The 9,421-nt window shown below is 44.4% G+C and overlaps 1 protein-coding gene across 3 annotated transcripts in view; it reads right to left on the bottom strand.

Moving 5' to 3' along the window:
* Positions 1–9,421, bottom strand: part of LOC135219605 (store-operated calcium entry regulator STIMATE-like) — a 139,958-nt gene that overhangs the window by 124,077 nt on the left and 6,460 nt on the right. Inside the window, exon 1 of one of the 3 annotated variants that reach the window (XM_064256497.1) lies at positions 5,808–5,819. The exons of the other annotated variants lie outside the window; for them this stretch is intronic. The gene's annotated coding sequence lies outside the window, so the exon portion shown is untranslated. Of the gene's footprint in view, positions 1–5,807; positions 5,820–9,421 lie in introns of those variants that run through there. 3 annotated transcript variants of the gene reach the window in all.

Below are 9,421 nucleotides of genomic sequence, written 5' to 3'. Positions count from 1 at the left end.
GGTAACTACAGCAAGCGTATATGACTTGAACCAAGCAGAAGTAAAATAACGCAAGGCAAAATATGAAATTATATCACAATAAAGTTTGTTCATACTTACCTGGCAGACATATATATGCTGAATTCGGAAAATACAGCTACATACATATTCTGACAGGCAAGTTTCATGAACAAAACTTAAGAGAATCGAAGCAGTCAGCTCAAGCTTCTTATGTTATTGGACATAAGCGTTCATTGACGTAGTCTACAAGTCTATTTCTTGTACGAGTCTGCGAATGACTAATGAGAGATCTTCCGAATCTTGTCAATAAGAGCTTATTCGCTTACGCAATATCAAGTTAATGAGATGTTTGTCCAATGAGAACTAAACCCATTTACGGGACTAGAGATATTTTGTCAATGAGGGATACCCACTTACTTGACAAAATGAAAGTATATTGTCAATGGGGGAGTCACTGATTCGACAAAACGTAATCCAGGAAGTCGAGCATTTAATTTTTCCGATTCCCATCTCAAACGAGGAAGGGGCAAGAATCCTGTTAAGAGACTGGGCTTATGGCAAGTAGAACACGATGTTCAATTCGGTAGCGTAGTACCGACTAGAAACTAACAAAATCTATCATCTGAAAAACCCTTTCAGATGGGCTAAAAAGCTTGCAAAATTATCCTGGGAAGAGGAAGAAACTCTCCAACCAGTTTCCTCTCCCGTATCACAACTAATGCCTGCTAAAGCTTAAAATTTATTGGTAGTATGGCAAAGGAAGTCCTGTCTTGCGCTTTCCTGAAGAGCGTCCTTTTGATGAGTGCCTTTGCAAGAATCCTACTGAACGTTGCCAGAGTCCTGACGTGCAGGACATCGAGCCTTACATAACCCGTAACTGCCTTATTCGCAAAGTCTTTGACTGCGGTAGTGGCAACTTAAATTTATTGGCAGAATGGCAAAGGTTGCGGTAGAGCAAACGAGATCTTCCCTTGAGCTTTCCTTAACTCCATCCACCTGTGCGAAAAGCAAAATAATTGACAGAGACCTCTTGAATTCACGAAACCCGATGTCTTGCTGGGTTTCGAAGAAGAAGTTGTCTGTTCACTTTAAGCTTCCTCCGAAGCACTGCCTACTTCACATTCTTTGCAGGTGAGGTAGAAGGTATCACCGAAGGTAGAGGTAAAAATTCTTTAGGCCCAAATCTGAACAAGAGCTTGAAGAGTTTCAACAGAAACGTTCAGCCAGGCGACACACCTGGCGTGCGCTGGTGCGCTCGGCGTCCACTGGCGCCGCTCGGCTTTCCCCTGGAGCGCGCTCGGCGTCCACTGGCGCGCGCTCGGCTTCCACTTGGACGCGCTCCGGCGCCACTGGCGCGCAGCTGCTCCGCGTCCAACTGGCGGCGCACTCGGCGTCCCACTGGCGCGCGCTTGGCGTGCACCCGCGCGCCTGGAGTCCATCCGAGCGTCCCGGGCGTCCGCTCTCAAAAGCTTCCTGCTACTATGACTTCTTTTACGTATTTCTCGGTGGAAAGACGGACACGAGTTCAGACGACGTTCGCCTTCTTCTCTTCTCACTGAAACGCATAACGAGAGAGAGAGAGAGAGGACGTGAAGCGTCCTCTTCTATAAAGCTTTCTATTTAGAGGGCGCGAGTCTTCCACGAAAGCTCCAACCCCTGCACGGGGAGGACGCTTCGGAGGACGAGAAGCAATCTTTCAGGATTCGTGCACGCGCACGCACTTTGGCAGTCTGGGGATTTTCATCAGAAACTGCCGAAGGCACGCCAGATCGGTGTGGGGGTTCCTTGTAACCCTCCTTAGGCTTTCGACATGCTCCCTCCCCGGGTCCTGGGAGTCAAGCAGAGGTCCCGGCCTAGAGGCGAAACGAGGCCGATCTGACGCACCCTCCACTACACAAGGGGTTATCACTGCACTTCTGCACTTCACTTTTACTCTCTAAAGCAAGCACTTTCGATTCTTAAGTTACGAATCGAAAGAGTATCAGAGAAAGGGCAATTTCCTTCTACAGACACTGCTTAGGGCTCGAAGGCAACACTGCATGGGTTAGGTTAGGTAACAATTACAGAAGTAGCACTTCACAGCAATGAAGGAGAGCAAGCACCTCTCGTAGACATATTCATAGCCCGTAGGCCATACTACAGGGTTAGGCAAAATAAAGTCTACAGGAAGGTTAGCAGGTTTCACTGCCCTGACTTTTGTTACTGATTAATTGCGTACATACGAATCATACGTCTTCCTTACGGAATTAGACATGTTTACTGATTAATTGCGTACATACGAATCATATGTCTTCCTTACGGAATAGACAAAGTCTCACACTCCTTACATGACAAATCTCAACAAAGAACAAGACCATACCCCTCGTACATACCAAGTGCGGATCTACCGAAGCTTTCGTTAGCCACACCCTATCTTTGCAGACAACCCCGTCTGAAACTAGCCTAACTAAGATTCAGATACATTTTATGCAAAAATGAATCAAATTCAAATCAATTTAAGATAGCGTATGTCTAGCCACAAATCCCACAAATCCAAGTAAATAAATCAAAAGACAATTAGGATACTTAGCGGCAATGAAGTTTCCAAAATCTTAAGACGGAGGTACTGAAAACAGGGGTTTCAGCACCGGCGACAGAAAAATTATGAATAGAAAATGGGAATGGTTCCTGATACCCGCCTCCCAGCGGCGGGAATGGGTACTAACCACCTGGCCGACCACTGCGTGTGTCGGAAGTTTTTAAAATTCTGTCGGACTTCAGAAAATACAGCTATATATATATCTGACAGGTCAGTTTCATGAACAAAACGTCCTTAAGGATACGGGCCCTGTGCGCGCATCCTTGGCAGCCTGGGAACTTGCAACATGGCCTCCGAAGGGACGCCAAGATCGGTGGGGAAGGCCCCCGTAACCCTCTTGCGGCTTTTTCGACATATCCACTCCCTGAGTCCTGGGAGTCCGATAGCGGTCTAGGCCTAGAGGCATTATGGTCCCGATCTAACGCCCCCTCCACAACACTAATGGGCACGATCACACACTTTCACAGAGCCAGTTTCTAAAGGCCAACACTTTGATTCAAGAGTACGCAACGACTCCAAAATCAGAGAAAGGGCATTACCTTCTCCAGACACAGAATCAGGGCCCGAAGGCAAACATCACAGGTTTAGGAGATACAAATTCTACAGTTGTTAAAGCAGGTGAAATGTTAGTTCCCTTATCTTTAGTAGAACCGCTCCTGGAGGAGGACCTCCTGATCCTATCGCGTTCCAATTTACGCCGATAGGAATCATACACCTTCCATCCATCATCGGTCAATCCTTCACATTCATTGCACCGATCATCCAACAATCATACATGCCCCCTACACCCCATACATACTGTGTGGGGATCTACCGATGATTTAGGTAGCCTCACCTTACAATCACTCTTCACACACACTCTGAAACTCACTGCACTTGATCCAGACATCACGTTTACAGAAAAGCCAATCCAAAATAAAAAAACAGTCCACTATTGCGTATGCCAATCCAACAATCCAGAATCAATAACCAAAAGACAATCCAGATACTTAAATAGGAGTAAATCCAAAAATCCTAGGCGGAGGTACTGCAAACAGTTGTTTACAGCACCGTCGACAGAAAAAATAAAATATGAATACAAAATGGGAATGGTTCCTGATATCCGCCTCCCAGCGGCGGGAATGGGTACTACCACCTGGCCGCCCACTGCGTGTGCCGCGAGTTTTGAAATTCTGTCGGACTTCAGAAAATACAGTTATATATATCTCTCTCAGGTAAGTTGCATGAACAAAACGCATCTTGTAGATCTAATGAGATCATCCAGTCCTGCTTTCTGACTGCTGCCAGGACTGATTTTGTAGTTTCCATCGTAAATTTTGTCTTCTGTACAAAGACATTGAGTACAATTACGTCTAGCACTGGTCTCCATCCTCCTGATTTCTTGGGCACCAGGAATAAACGATTGTAGAAGCCTGGTGACTGTACTTCCCGCACCCTCTCTATTGCCTCTTTTTCTAACAATAGCAACATTTGTTGTTGAATCGCCTGAATTTTTGCTTTCTCTCTGTACCTGGTCGAGAGATCTATAGGGGACATTGTTAAAGGAGGTTTCTCTAGGAATGGGATTTTGTACCCTTCCTTGAGCATTTGAATGGACCACCGGTCCGCTCCTCTTTTTTCCCAAACTTGCCAGAAGTTGGTAAGTCTGGCTCCTACTGCTGTCTGAGGACGAGCTTTGTCAAACCCTGCTTCGTCCTTGCCTTGATCCTCTTCTTTGAGACTTCTTTCCCGAGGATCTGAAACTACGTCTAGCAGAAGAGGTTCCTCGAAAGAGCTGAGAAACTTGATGTTTTGGAGTATCTGTCTTAGCTTTACGTACTGAAAAGGTAGGAGGCAGAACCTTTCTTGCTGTTTTAGAAACAAGATCCTGAGTGGCCTTTTGTGCTAAAGCTGACGCTACCTCCTTAACTAAATCTTGTGGAAATAGGAGCGGGGACAGAGGGGCATAAAGGAGCTCTGATTTCTGCACTGGAGTAACTCCGTTAGTCAAATAAGAACAGAACTGAGCTCTTTTCTTCAGGACTCCCGCCGTGAAGTGCTGCCAATTCATTAGCCCCGTCTCTCAAAGCCTTGTCCATGCCTGACATGATATGAACCAGTTCTTCTGTGTCATGTCCTTTAAAAACTTCCACCTTTTTTCCTAATGCTCCCAGGGTCTAATCCAAAAAGTTAAATACCTTGAAGGCTCTGAACCACCCTTTGAAGAGGTGGTCTAACTCTGAAGTAGACCAAAATACTTTTGTTCTGCTCATAGCTGATCGACGAGAAGAGTCCACTCAATTTGAGAAGTCCCCTTGTGCCGAAGAAGGAATTCCCAGACCAACAGCTTCTCCCGTCTCATACCATACGCTGGACCTAGAAGCTAACTTAGCTGGAGGAAAAGAGAAAGCTGTCTTACCCTGTTCTCTCTTCGTTTGCATCCAGTTTCCCATAACCTTTAGAGCTCTTTTGGAGGAGCGAGACAAAACCATCTTTGTAAAGCTTGTCTTATTGGCAGATTTTCCAAGTGTAAACTCTGAAGGAGGGGATCGAGGCGCAGCTGGAATGAAATTCTCTGGGAAAATTTTGTTAAAGACGTTCAATAGTCTTTTCAAATCTGACGAGGCATGATATTCTTTTGACTCCTCCTCGTCTGATATAAGTTCTAAGGGAATTACAGGAGAAAGGGCGATATCAATTTCCCTTTCTTCCGAGTGTCCTCGAACGGAAATGGCGACGTCTTGCCTCTCGACGTCTTGAATGCCAATTTCCTGACGTCCGATGTCATGACATCCAGTTTCTTTACGTCCGCAGCTACTATGTTTGAGCTGTTGGCCGTTTGTGTCATGACTCTCACGAGTCTGACGCTCTGCGTCCTATTTTGCAACTTGTTGACCCTTGCTCTGACGGGGGACTAAAATATTGACGCTCGGCGTCTTGACGTTGTGCGTCATGACCCTGTTGACGCTCGACTCTTATATGTCCGGCGTCGTGATGTATAATTTGTTGACATTCGTTTCTTTGACGTCCTGTGTCACACAATTTAAGATCTTGACTCTCAAGTTCTTTACGTTTGGAGTCATGAATCTCTTGACGCTCGGATCTTTGATTTTCGGTGTCATAACGTCTACTATCTTGACGCTGCAACTTTTGACGCTCGGCGTCAAAATTCTCTTGACGCTCGGCGCCCCCGACGTTCAGCGTCATGATCCTGTTGACGCTCGGCGTCGTGATACTCCTGACGCTCGGCGTCATGTTGACGTCCGACGTCATGATGTATATATGACTTTGACGCTTGACAGCATGATCCTTCATATGCATTCGACTGTCGGCTTCAGGTCGTGACATCATCTTCTTGCTTGCAGGAAGCCAGCTCTTCATGATTGAGGCAAGTTTATCCTGCATATCCTGAATTATTTTCAGATTCGGAATCTGCTGCGATTGGTCAGGAGACGCAGTATTAGGAATGGGCTTTTGTACCATTCCTTGAGCATCCGAATTTGACTCTTTCTCCGCGCCGATACCTGATTCATCAGTCGACGAAATCCATCCCGAAGGAGGATTAGGAGCATGTACAGACGGCATAAAAGCGTCAGACATCTGTTTGTCCTCTACCGAAGCATATGGCCGCCTGTGCGACATCTTAATGCTTTCAGCAAAAGGATCAACCGTGTCCGACGTCTTTCTGCCTCCTACCGAAGCAGATGGCTGCCTTACTGCTTTCGGGAGGGGAACTGCCATTCTCAAACTTCTGCTTGTCTACTACCAGAGTAGATGGCCGCCTGTGCGACATCTTACTACTCTTGGCAGGAGAGCTCTCTTCTAATTCGGAAGAAAATCGCTCCGGACTGCTCTAATGACTGCAGCCTGGAATTTGAGGCATCATCTGACGATGTTTTTCAATTGTGGCAAATTTCCGTCCTTAAGGAGGTCTTGACGGCCATGACCCTTTTGGGAGCTGCATCGTCCGATGAAGAGCATACACTTACCTCGTCTTTCCAATGAACCGAGAGTGAGCGCCTCCTGGGAAGCGTCAACACGATACGCTCGAGGGACGACTGCTCGAGAGCTAACGCCTCTCGCCTCCCTTCGTTCTTGTCGACATTCCTTCTCACAGGGGTTGGTGAGCTTGGAAGCGGTCTAGGACTAGGAGCACGACAGGTTCGAGCAGCCGCACCCTCCACTGCACTGATTTTAGCACTAGCACTTTTCAACTCTAACGTCTGACCACAAATTTGCTCTATCTACTGCAAGAGAATCTACTTTCTCGCCTAGAGCTTTAATGGCAATAAACATATCTTTAAGAGTTGGATCATTAGATTTCTCAAGAGTGGGTTCAGGAAAATCTTTTATAGGGGAAGGATTAATAGGCTCGTTAATACGGGAAACAGAACTATCCCTAGAAGAACGAGACATAACACTTTTACTCCTTCTAATTCTGTCTTTTTCCAGTTTACGTACAAAACGATCATACTGTAACCACTCATCATCATTCAAAATCACACATTCATCACATCTATTATCCAACTCGCAAACCTTATCTCTACATTTTGCACAAATGGTATGAGGATCTAAGGTGGCTCCCAGAAGGCAGGTTTTACATCCCCTAACACACTTCCTAACACTCGAAGAGTCAAACATATTGGAAAAGTCAAAGAGAGATCAAGAAAGGCAAAGGTCGAACCAACAAAATCCAAACAGTACTAAGAAAATCCGAAAACAAATCCATCCCAAACAAGCAAAAGCCAAAGCCAAAGTGTACTTCGCCAAACTAATTGCGAAAAACACGGGCGAATGCGAGCGAAATTCCATGATGTTCACTGAACGGCAGCAGGGAAGATCTGAGGAATAGATGGAATGGTTCCAGGTACCTGGGTAGAGGGCGCACAGTTGGTACACCTGACTACCCATTCAGCGATTGCCGCGAGTTTTGAATTCTGCCGTGACGTCACAGGGACTTAAGCTATATATATAACTACCAGGGAAGTTAGATGTTTAAAAATGTAAAATATTACATTACAGTGAGCTACTTCCCTTTAAAAAACCTCAGTGGCTTCTAAATGTCAACTTTGAAAAAGGAATACAGTATTTAGCATTCAACATGGAATAATTACAGTACACCCAACTAAAATTTGTGGCTCACTGTTTACATTCAAGCTGATAATACAAGGTTACTACATAAAAACCCTATCATGACCAACTCAGCACCATCATTTTTAAGTACGCCCTCCGCTCACGCCAGATGGCTCTATTATTCACTTTCCTTTTAAAAAAGGCAAACCTTTTAGTTGATGCATTAGACAGTAATTTTGATGAATCTGATACTAGCTTCTGCCATAACTACTTGATCTGCCCAATACAACATTTCCATATACAGTGGATCCCCCCGTATTCGCGTTCTCCAGATTCGCGGACTCACACATTCGCGGATTTCTCTCGGGAACGTTTCCCTGCATTATTCGCGGAAAATTCGCACATTCGCGATATTTTTCTATGATAAATATCCACAAATTCCTGGTTTTTTTGATGAATTTCATCATAAAACGCACTTTTTGTGATAAAATTATTAAAAAAACCATGTAGGAAAATTTTTAGTGGGTTTTTCTTGAGTTTTAACAAACAAAATAGGCTGTTTTTAGCATTTTTATAGGGGTTACAAACATTCGCGGGTTCTAACTATTCCGAGGGGGTCTGGTACGCATCCCCCGCGAATACAGGGGGACCACTGTATAACAATGATGAGGGGAGGATGAGCCACAGTGCAGTCCACAAATTTAGGGTTAGGTTAACAAGTTAAGACCTGTCAGCTGGCATCTTAAATCTGATTAGTTTATGGAACAGATTAATCACGCTTTGTTCATCCCCACACACAAAAACACCTTTTAATAGTTTCCATGTGGGATGATTGTCATAGCTTAGGTATAAGGAAAGTTGTAGCGGGTTAACTTGACCATACATTTTCAGAGGAAATTAGCCAATTACAGAAGTCGTTAGTATGTAAAAAAAACTATCAGAACTACCATAGACTACATTTCAGTAGGTTTAGAATGAATGGTTAGATTGTGAATAGGGTAAATGACCGAGAAACGACATAGCAGCCACCTTCCTGAAAAAGTATTTGAATTCACCGCTGAGGATCAGTCAAGAGTTGTGGCCCATCCAGGCAGCACACTGAGACCTTTACACTCCTCTCGAAGGAAGTGTTTTCTCCTTAAATATGAAAGAATGGCATAAATTCAAGCGCTTTTTTGGGAAGTGGCTACGCTCTGGGAGAGGTGGCCACTATGTTACCATTGGTTATTTACCCTAATTAGCTGCCATAAACTTAGAGGGAAATACTGCCTTGGATTCATCAAACTCTGGTGGATCTGCCACATTCACTCGATATTTAATAGGTGAAACAAGAATACAATTAGTACATCTTTAAGCATACCATTCGTAAGATTGAAGTTTTGTCAACATAATGTGATATATGAAAGTGCCATACGAACTAAAATAAGCATGTGAGGTCTTCATAAAATATGTTTTCAAGGCACTTTTTAAATTCAATATGGCGTCGTCCGCCTCCGGTCCCTTTCATATCCCGCATGGATCTCATGTCCTTCCCAGCGCTCATTTGAACAATATTAGCATATATATGTAATGTTTATTGATCTTACTCAAGATTGCAGTTGTAATCAGCACAATAAATCAACATTTTGTTGCCTATATTAGTAAAAGTACGAAACTTCTTATTCCCGGGGTCATGGTTTGAACTGAAATTCATTTTTACCTTCTTATCCTTACTGCCATTACAACTGAAACTCTACAGTGTTTATTTGATTGTAATTACACACATTTTGGTCTTACTTCACTCCAACTTGC

The sequence above is a fragment of the Macrobrachium nipponense genome, chromosome 1 (assembly GCF_015104395.2).
Source record: "Macrobrachium nipponense isolate FS-2020 chromosome 1, ASM1510439v2, whole genome shotgun sequence".
Classification (NCBI taxonomy): domain Eukaryota; kingdom Metazoa; phylum Arthropoda; class Malacostraca; order Decapoda; family Palaemonidae; genus Macrobrachium; species Macrobrachium nipponense.
The sequence above is the reverse complement of the archived record's forward strand: the minus strand, read 5'-3'. Positions and strand labels throughout refer to the sequence as shown.